The sequence below is a fragment of the Silene latifolia genome, chromosome 4 (assembly GCF_048544455.1).
Source record: "Silene latifolia isolate original U9 population chromosome 4, ASM4854445v1, whole genome shotgun sequence".
Lineage (NCBI taxonomy): Eukaryota > Viridiplantae > Streptophyta > Magnoliopsida > Caryophyllales > Caryophyllaceae > Silene > Silene latifolia.
In genome coordinates this window covers 2,823,043-2,833,468 of record NC_133529.1, presented here as the reverse complement: position 1 = coordinate 2,833,468, position 10,426 = coordinate 2,823,043, and the positions used below count along the sequence as shown (strand labels likewise).

The window sequence follows — 10,426 nt, the reverse complement described above, 5'->3', positions numbered from 1 at the left end:
AATACAAAATGCCTAAAAATTGAAAAAATTGAAAAATTTCAAAAATTGCATTGTTTATATTATACTATATATATTGCATTTGTCCTAACCATTTTGATAGGCAACACATGAATCATCGGAGAAGACGCTTGGTAAAATTCTTCCAATTCTTTCTCCTTTATCCTTCCTTTTCTTTTTGTATATATAAGCATGGAGGAGGACGGGATATGTGATGTGGGTGTTCCTTTTGGGAACCGTTTTGGATATGCGTGTGTTGTTGGTGTGTTGTTAGGACTAGAACTTGTATGCATTTAGATTAGACATGTATATATGTGTTCACTCTTGCATTCACATAGTTTGTTCATATGTTTAGTTGCATTTCATACACGTTGCATCTCGTATGTAAATAGTTGCATAGATGGTCTAAATGTGGAGGGTATATGTCGTCAATGATGATAATTGTTTTGCCCGTGTCATTTCCCTCTTGATAGCTCGTGCCTTTTGATGACACATGTTAGGGTTTTTGCTTGCAAAACCCTAAGTCTAGCTTAACAACCAAGTTGCGACCACCTTGTGAGACCGTATTAGGCCCGAGACTTGACCTAGGTCCGATATAGCTACTAAAATGTGAGGATAGAGCCTCCTTATGGCCGGTCCATCAAACCGGTTCCGTTTAGGTTATGAGAGTAGTTCTCCTTACGTGGTATGTCATGTTAAAACGCACAAGTATGGTGCTCATTCCTTACCGTAGAAGTGTCGGTGTGCATATTGAGACATATTTGTTCAAATAAAGTAACCTCACAATAGCCAAATAAGCTTTTGTTATGCCCTTGAGTCAATCATTTCCTTTTGTTAACCCATTTTGAGCCTAAGCCTTATCGTTTCTATTGCCAACAAATTAACTACATCCCATAAACAACTCACCTTGGTTGAGTAGTTCGTCATTGTGGTTCTTTTGTGGAGTATATTTGGGTTGAAATTTTGACTCTCCTTGAGGTGTATGATCTTAATGCCACATGAGTGAAATGCAACTTTGGCTACTTTTGTCTAATAAGAGGTGAACAAGTCGTGAAAAAAATGCAAGAAAGAAATTCAAATAGAAAAAGAAAAAAAATGCAAGAAAGAAAATCAAAGAGAAAAGAAAACAAAAAATGAAGAAGAAAAAAAAATAGAAAAAGAGAAAAAATGAAAAAGCAAAAAGAAAAGAATGTATATTTTTGTCTCAAATAAAGGGTTGGTAATTTGCAAAATTGAGTTTGTTTTGAAGAAGAATTGAATGCTTTTTGAAAATGGCAATCTTGCCATATTTTGTGAAGGAATTCATTTGCATTGGTTGAGTTTAATGAATTGGTTAGATGTGGCGACTACTCGATCCGATAGCCTCACATGTCATAAAACGGTGCTTGCACCGATCCCTTTCACCTAACCCAAGCCCCATTACAACCCGGTCGTCTCTCTTGTATGTGCATCATTTAACATTTCTCTTGAGGATATTGGATATAGTACCATATTAGATTGCGGGCATGCTTCGCAAGTCGAGTTAGGAGAGTGATTTTGGTTACTTTTTGTCACAAAAATCACCCCATTCTTTCATTTGAGTGACTAGTGAAACCCGTGAGAGTCGGGCTTTGGTCTCCTTTTGGTCAAAGGTTTGATATGGAGTCGAATCTTGTGTGCGTCGTGTCATTCTTGGGAGTATAGCGAAGTACTTCCCCTTTCCCGCCAAGAATTTGTTTCTTTGGCATCCCGTGTTGTCAATGTTGGCTACTTGAGCTAGAATTAGGGAGTTGACACCTTGGTAAGACCCGGAGACGACATCCTCCACTAATGACTCTCTTTATTCGATTTTTGAAAGAAAACGGCCGCTTAGATGAGGAAAGCGGTTTGACTTTTTGTGATGCATCTTATATGTTGATTCGTGCTTAAATGATGGATGTGTCGAAATTTTTGTAGCAAGACCTTACTTGCCTTGCAATAGGGCGCTTCACCTCATAAGCGTCAAATTGTGAGTTGAAAGGGCTACGGGTGTAGCTAAACCCGATTCGGATTTTATAATAAAGCATTTGCTATTTGCTCATTTTATATTAAGGGTCCTAGTTTATTTAATGAGCTTACTCGAGGACGAGTAAGATTTAAGTGTGGGGAGGTTTGATAAATAGTATTTTAGTCAGTTTTTACCCGCATTTATATCTTATTACGATTCGATTTTGCGTGCTTAATGGTCTAATAAGCTCATTTAATTACTAATTTATAATAATTAGCCGTCTTAGTCATGTTTAATAATTAATCGGAATTTAATAATATTAATATTACTTTTATTTTATTAAATATAATTTATAGGTGAGGCGGAATAATAAAGAGGAGATTCGAGTTAGAGGAACAATGAGACGGAAAGCAAGACGGATTGGCATGCTAATATTATCAAAGAAAGTTGACCATTCGACTTTACAAAAGTCAAACACAACTCCCCTGCTACTTTTGTTTCCTCATCATCATCAACAATGGCCATTTCCATTCACCATTTTTACCATCATTATACCATCTGCAGCTTCCACCATTAATCATCCACCACCGCATCACCACTTCAACTTCATACTCACCCGCATTCCATCAACCACCATTTTCATCCGCCATTAACAGCCGGCCACCTTTCATCCGTCACTCATTTCACCATAATTATTCCCCTGCATTCATCACCAATCAAGCAACAACTCCGTCATGGACGAGCAGCAATCAACCAAGCAGCAGCGACATCACCATTATGTCATCAGCTCCTCCGTGCTCCACAATCAAGCTCGGAATCGAAGCCGCCATCACCATTTCAGTTTAGCCATCTGAACTAATTGAATTCGAACTCGGGATCGAAAACTGAGTTTTTATGAAGCTTTGTTCTCCGTGCCGGTGCCCCGGCAGTCGACTCCCTCAACCGGCAGAACACACCAATTTGTTCTCTTTTTTGTGAAGACCTCGCTGCCGGTATAGGGACCGGCAGCCGGCCAGCCGGCAAAACGCACCAAATCAACAATTTTGCATCAGTCTTGTTGTTCTCTACCGGTGCCCCGGCGGTCGACTGACCGGCAAAACACACATCCCACTTGATTTCTGCTCTTTTCTCAATGACCTCGCTGCCGGCACAAGCCCCGGCGGCCGGCAGGCCGGCAAAGACGCCCTGCTCTGTTTTTTCCCAAGTTTTCGACGGGTTAGAACAAATGTTGTGCGTGATTAGTTTTGGTGCATTTAGTTAGTGGGTTAGTTAGTGGATTATTATTATTAGACTAAGATTATTATTATTATTATTAGAATTAGTATTAGATTATTATGGTTATAATTAGTTTAATTAAGCTTGTAATTAGAGGATCTATATAAGGCCCCTCTAACTTTACTCATTACACCACTAGAACAAGACCCATTACTTACCTTAGAAATTAGATGAGAAATTAGTCTCTCTTACCCTCTCAATATTTGTAGAACCCTAAATATTTCCCTTTCAATATTTCTTCAATAAAATTTGTAATCATTACTCAATTAGTTTAATCAATCTCTTGTTTATCCAAGTTATTCATTCCATCAATTCAAGTTCCCATGTTATTGGTATAATTCCTTACTCTTATTTCACTCTTTAATTTCAATTGTTTACATTTGCCTTCTTTTAAGTTTTGTTTAATTGTTAATGTTTGAATACTACTTCTTATTGTTTAATTGAGGTTATTCTCTTTCTTGTTCATCTTTTCTCTATTCACCATTGTTGTTTACAAGATTGAATCTTTGATTTCTCATGTTAAAGATTGAGTCTTTGTGTTTATTGACTTAAAGCTTGTGCCTTTAAGTTTAATCTTCATTGTTTCTTGAATTAAATTGTCTTTTCTTGTAATTTGAGTTGGGTATTTGCATGATTAGTAATAGAATTTACACTTCCATCATGATTATGCATAAAGAAACCATCTTTGTTATTTTTATTGCTCTTGGTACCATGATTAGTGAGTAGTCTTCTACTAGGACTCGGTTTGACCCAACATGAGTAATTTCACTAATTAAATCTCATAAAGGCTAATTATTTGGGGAAATTGGTGAGGGTAGTTTGGAGGATTGATTTGGTTTATGGGTTGATTTTGGGTAGTGTCGATTTATAACCCTTGTCCACCAACGAGAGTTGGTTAGGTTGTGATTTGGATATCCGGGACTTGACCCTATTGTTAACCTTGGTTGAGACCGAAAGGGAGAACGGAGGTAGGACACCTCTAAACTAGCGTTTGAAATCGACCCTCGAGAGAGGGAGTGGGATGACCCGGAAATTGATGGGGCTTAATGACCTTGACCAAGTTCTTGACCTCCTCGGAAATATGCATGTTTTTGGGGTAGTCGGGTATTGAGTTAGGGATTCCGACCTTCGAACCCGAGAGGGGGGTTGGTGGGTAGTACTAGTGTCCTATTTCGAACCCGAGAGGGGGGTCTTAGGCGAATTAGAGACATCTCCTCCTTGTCCGTTTACCTAAACGATTAGCCTAGGGAATTAGTATGTGGAATTACGAATTGTTGTGGGAGAACCGAGTTCTAGGCCTTTTAATTATTTGAATTACAACTTAGTCCTTCTTGCTCATTTTACATTCTCTAGTTAAATTGCATTTCATTTTGTTTAGTCTAGTTTTTAGATATTTACACTCATCATTTATTGTCGACTTAGCTAAACAAAAGAGTTAAAACGATTAGTAGTCTTCCTAGCTCCTTGTGGGATCGACCCTCAATTTTGCACAACGATAAATCGTGCACTTGCGAGGTATTATTTGGTAACTATCAAGTTTTTGGCGCCGTTGCCGGGGAGCAAAGGCTAGATATTAATTATTTTATTCTAGTTTAGACTAGGTCTTTCTTTGTTACTAATCCCTTTCTTGAGTAGTGGAAGGTGTTTTAGAAGAACCGTGTAATCTTGAGTTCTTTGAGAATCCATTTGGAATTCCCGAAGAACCAACAATGGCCGCGGTTCCTATGAGGGATAATTTGGCTCCGAAGAAGGTGGTGAACCCAAGTATTGTCAAGCCACCTATTCAAGCCAATAACTTTGATGTAAAGGCTACTTTGTTGCAACTAGTCCAAGGAAACCAATTCGGAGGGGGAGCCACCGAAAACCCCAATGAACATCTTAATGAATTCTTGGATAGTTGTGACATGTTCAAAGCAAATGGAGTGTCGGAGGATGCCATCCGCCTTAGACTCTTTCCTTATTCCTTGAGGGGGAGTGCTAAGGAATGGTTGAAGAGTTGTGAGCCCGATTCATTTAGAACTTGGAATGATGTCTCCAAGGCCTTCTTGAACAAGTACTTTCCACCACAAAGGACCGCAAGAATCAAGAGTGAGCTTCAAGGCTTCACCCAACATGATGATGAGACCCTTTATGAGGCGTGGGAAAGATACAAAGGACTCCAAAGGTTGTGTCCTCATCACGGGATAGGAGAAGATGAGTTGATCAACAACTTTTATGAGGGGTTGAGCAATGAAATGAAAATGAACCTAGATTCCGGCTCGGGAAAAGGGGCATTAGATAAAATTGATCACAAGACGGCCAAGGAGCTTATTGAGGAAATGGCTTCCCGAACTTTTCATTGGAATAATGATAGGCACAAGAGGAAGGGAAAGACAACCGTTGAGTCGGCCAACAATGTTGAGGTTAAGGGGTTGATAGAAGAACTCAAGCAACAAATTGCTTTGTTGAACTCAAGCAACACCTCAAGAAACTCTTCATCAAATTGGTCACAAGTTTATTGTTGTGAGATTTGTGGAGATCAAGGGCATCCACCAAATGAATGTCCTTTGATGATGGGAGAGGCAAATTGTATGGAGCAAGTGAATGGAGTGTGGGAATCAATTCCGGCTAGACAAGCATTCAACAACAATCAATACCATCCCGGAATGAGAACCCACCCAAATTTTTCTCATGGCTCACAAAATGTCCAAAACCCCACTTTCCAACCAAAATCACAATTTACACCAAATTTCCAAGCCCAAAATCAAAATCCCACCTTTCAACCAAGACCACTATTTCAACCACTCAATCAACCAATTGACCCACCATTTCAACAAAATTCCCAACAATTTCAACAAAATTCTCAACCTTTTCAACAATCCACCCAACTTAAATCAAACATGGAGCTCATGATAGAGCAATTGATGAATTCTCAAACCCAATTCATCACTCATTCCAACCAAAGGCAAGAGGAGGCCACATCTTCTATCAACCAACTAAGGACTCAAATGCAAGCCTCCCAAAGAATGACGGATAATCAAATCTCTCAATTGGCTTCTCAAATAAGTCAATTTCAAGCCTCAAATGGAAAGTTTCCGGGTAAAACCGCGGAGAACCCAAAGACAATTAATGCTATACATTTGAGGAGTGGTAGGGAGTTGTAAGACCGGGTGTTCGTAAAGAGGAAAAAGAGTCGCAAACCGGAAGTTGTGGTTGAACCACAAAAAGTGGTTGAAGATGATCTTGTAGAGGTTGTTGTGGAAACTCCCATGGTAGTTGATGAACCTACCAATATTGTTGAAGAACCCAAGGAACAAGTTGTGAGAACATATGTGCCACCAATTCCTTTTCCCCAAAGGTTGGCAAGGGCAAAGCTTGAGCAAAAGTATGGGAAATTCATGCACATGATGAAAGGTGTGAACATCACCATGCCTTTTATTGATGCCATCAAGGAGATACCCGCATATGGAAAATTCTTGAAAGAGTTGATTTCCAACAAAAATTCCTTGAGTCCAACAACAACGGTGAATTTGTCCAAGGAATGTAGTGCAATCTTAATGAATGAGTTGCCCCAAAAGCTTGAAGATCCGGGTAGTTTTTCTATCCCATGCACAATTGGATCCATTCAAATAAAGAGGGCCCTATGTGATTTGGGAGCTAGCATTAGCCTAATGCCTCTCAAGATTTTCAAGAAGTTGAAGGGATTTGAGCTCTCACCTACAAGAGTATCTTTTCAACTTGCGGATAGATCGGTGAGGTATCCAATTGGCCTAGTGGAGGATGTTCCACTCAAGGTGGGAAAACTTGTGATACCTTGCGACTTCTATGTGATGGATATTCCCGAGGATTCCAAAATTCCAATCATCCTAGGGCGCCCATGCCTTGCTACCGGGGGTGCAATGATTGATGTTAAGAATGGGAAGTTTTCCCTTCAAGTTGGTGATGACAAGATGGAATTCTCGTTGGAAAAATCCATGAAATCTTCTTCTATAAGTGACTCTTGTTGTAGAGTGGATTTGTTGGAGGATTGCTTGAATGAGCATAATCTTGAGCCTTCATATTTGGACCCATTTGAAGTTTGTAAAACCAAGGAGGGGGATGGAGTTGATGATGTGTTGGGAGTTGATGTGAAGGAAGACTTGGGTAAAGATGACTCAAAAGAAGATGTATTTGAAGACCAAATTAATGATGAGATTGAATCATTCTTGAACTCCCCGGATTCATTTAATCTAAGCCCTTTAGAAGATGCACCTTGGTTGGATAACTCTTCAAGTGATTGGGAAGCTCAAATTGATGCCTTGGAGGCGGCCCTCAATGGAAATAGTTCGGTTCAAAAGGAGAGTCAAGAAAATGGGGATAAGAATGACATCATCATGAACCTCAATGTTGAGAAGTTGACTCCTCCACCTACTATTCCCAACCAATTTCCTTACCTTGGTGACCAAGAAGAGGGTTGTCCAACAAGTGAAACTTATGAGATTCCGTTCCTCCTACCACCTAACTACCATTCCAAGTTTAAGGGGTCTAACTATCAAAGAGACCCAAGAAAGGGAGCCAAGGAGGGTAAGAGGAACTATGAAAAGAAGTGTTGGAAAAGAAGTTGGTTGTGGTTTGCTATAGCTTGGCACTACTTGTGTCTAGTTGAGGGTTTTGCTAAAGCTTTTGATCGGTTACTCCGTGCCTTGAGTGACATGGATCATGCTATTTAAAGATTCAAGCAAGACAATTTTGCATGAGAGGTTTGGTGGACTCCCTTAAGAACCACCACATTGTTAGTATTCTCTTCCCTTACTTTATTTATGCCTTGCTTGCATTTGCATTTACTTTACTTAACCGAATAGGAGTTAATCTAAATTAGCTCTCTTTGCACTCATGTAGTGTAGTTTGCATTGTCCTTTTAATTTAGCATGTAGAATAATTCATGCATTACATTCATTAACCAAAAACCACTAAAAATTTGAAAAAAAAAAAAAAAAAATCTTCAAAAAAAAAACATGTATTTTATTTCGAAATTTCCTCCACACATTTATTTCCATTTGAAATATGTAAATAAATAAGTGTGGGGAGGAAATTCCATCATTCAAAAATACCAAAAACATGTTATTTATCTTCAAATATTCAAAAAAAAATCAAAAACACGTTCTTACATTTTGGAAAATTCAAAAACCAACAACAATATGTTATTTATTTTTCCTATTCTCTCCCTATGCTTTGTTCCATTGAGGACAATGTAAATCTCAAGTGTGGGGAGGGAAATATCCACTTTGTGCATATTGTTTATAATTGTATATATTTGCTTGTTAATTTGAGAAAAATACAAAATGCCTAAAAATTGAAAAAATTGAAAAATTTCAAAAATTGCATTGTTTATATTATACTATATATATTGCATTTGTCCTAACCATTTTGATAGGCAACACATGTGATGGGGCATATTCTGCACCGCTGACCAAGTCAACACACTGAGCAAGGTCAAAGATATCCACAGCAAGTCAACGACTTAGACAGCCTAGCCGATGCATCCCATCGGCCTGTCACCTGGGTCTCGGCATGGCAATCAGCCAGCCGGGGCACATATCCGCGTACTCACATCCAAGACCCTCGGCCGGCCTGCCGTAGGTCCATCGGCCGAGGGTAGAACGGTCTTTCCACCTGATAAGCCACTTGGCCACTTGGCCACTACGTGACAAAAGGTGAAAGCCTATAAATACTCCTCAACCTTCATTGAGGAAAGGATCTCACAACTTAACCTAAATACACTATTCATCTGGTAATATCTCCCTTATCTCTCTACAATACATATCTAGCCAAGTAACACAACTTAATCCTTTGAGTTTACTGACTTGAGCGTCGGAGTGAGTACGCTTGGCACAAAGCCAAGCCCTCAGTTCGTTCATTGTTGCAGGAGAGGCCGAGAGGGACGATAAGGACGAGAAGAATCCAACCAAAGACATTACTCTACAAGCCACGGGTGGTAACGATACTTGCTCTGGAATTACACCCGGAACAACATGAATCATCGGAGAAGACGCTTGGTAAAATTCTTCCAATTCTTTCTCCTTTATCCTTCCTTTTCTTTTTGTATATATAAGCATGGAGGAGGACGGGATATGTGATGTGGGTGTTCCTTTTGGGAACCGTTTTGGATATGCGTGTGTTGTTGGTGTGTTGTTAGGACTAGAACTTGTATGCATTTAGATTAGACATGTATATATGTGTTCACTCTTGCATTCACATAGTTTGTTCATATGTTTAGTTGCATTTCATACACGTTGCATCTCGTATGTAAATAGTTGCATAGATGGTCTAAATGTGGAGGGTATATGTCGTCAATGATGATAATTGTTTTGCCCGTGTCATTTCCCTCTTGATAGCTCGTGCCTTTTGATGACACATGTTAGGGTTTTTGCTTGCAAAAACCCGGAAGTCTAGCTTAACAACCAAGTTGCGACCACCTTGTGAGACCGTATTAGGCCCGAGACTTGACCTAGGTCCGATATAGCTACTAAAATGTGAGGATAGAGCCTCCTTATGGCCGGTCCATCAAACCGGTTCCGTTTAGGTTATGAGAGTAGTTCTCCTTACGTGGTATGTCATGTTAAAACGCACAAGTATGGTGCTCATTCCTTACCGTAGAAGTGTCGGTGTGCATATTGAGACATATTTGTTCAAATAAAGTAACCTCACAATAGCCAAATAAGCTTTTGTTATGCCCTTGAGTCAATCATTTCCTTTTGTTAACCCATTTTGAGCCTAAGCCTTATCGTTTCTATTGCCAACAAATTAACTACATCCCATAAACAACTCACCTTGGTTGAGTAGTTCGTCATTGTGGTTCTTTTGTGGAGTATATTTGGGTTGAAATTTTGACTCTCCTTGAGGTGTATGATCTTAATGCCACATGAGTGAAATGCAACTTTGGCTACTTTTGTCTAATAAGAGGTGAACAAGTCGTGAAAAAAATGCAAGAAAGAAATTCAAATAGAAAAAGAAAAAAAATGCAAGAAAGAAAATCAAAGAGAAAAGAAAACAAAAAATGAAGAAGAAAAAAAAATAGAAAAAGAGAAAAAATGAAAAAGCAAAAAGAAAAGAATGTATATTTTTGTCTCAAATAAAGGGTTGGTAATTTGCAAAATTGAGTTTGTTTTGAAGAAGAATTGAATGCTTTTTGAAAATGGCAATCTTGCCATATTTTGTGAAGGAATTCAT

General features: G+C 39.0%; 1 non-coding gene across 1 annotated transcript; it reads right to left on the bottom strand.

Moving 5' to 3' along the window:
• Nucleotides 1–5,316: 5,316 nt before the first annotated feature.
• LOC141654539 (small nucleolar RNA R71) lies at nt 5,317–5,423 on the bottom strand. The gene has a single exon (XR_012548096.1). It is a non-coding gene; the product is annotated as a small nucleolar RNA R71 (small nucleolar RNA).
• Nucleotides 5,424–10,426: the final 5,003 nt, after the last annotated feature.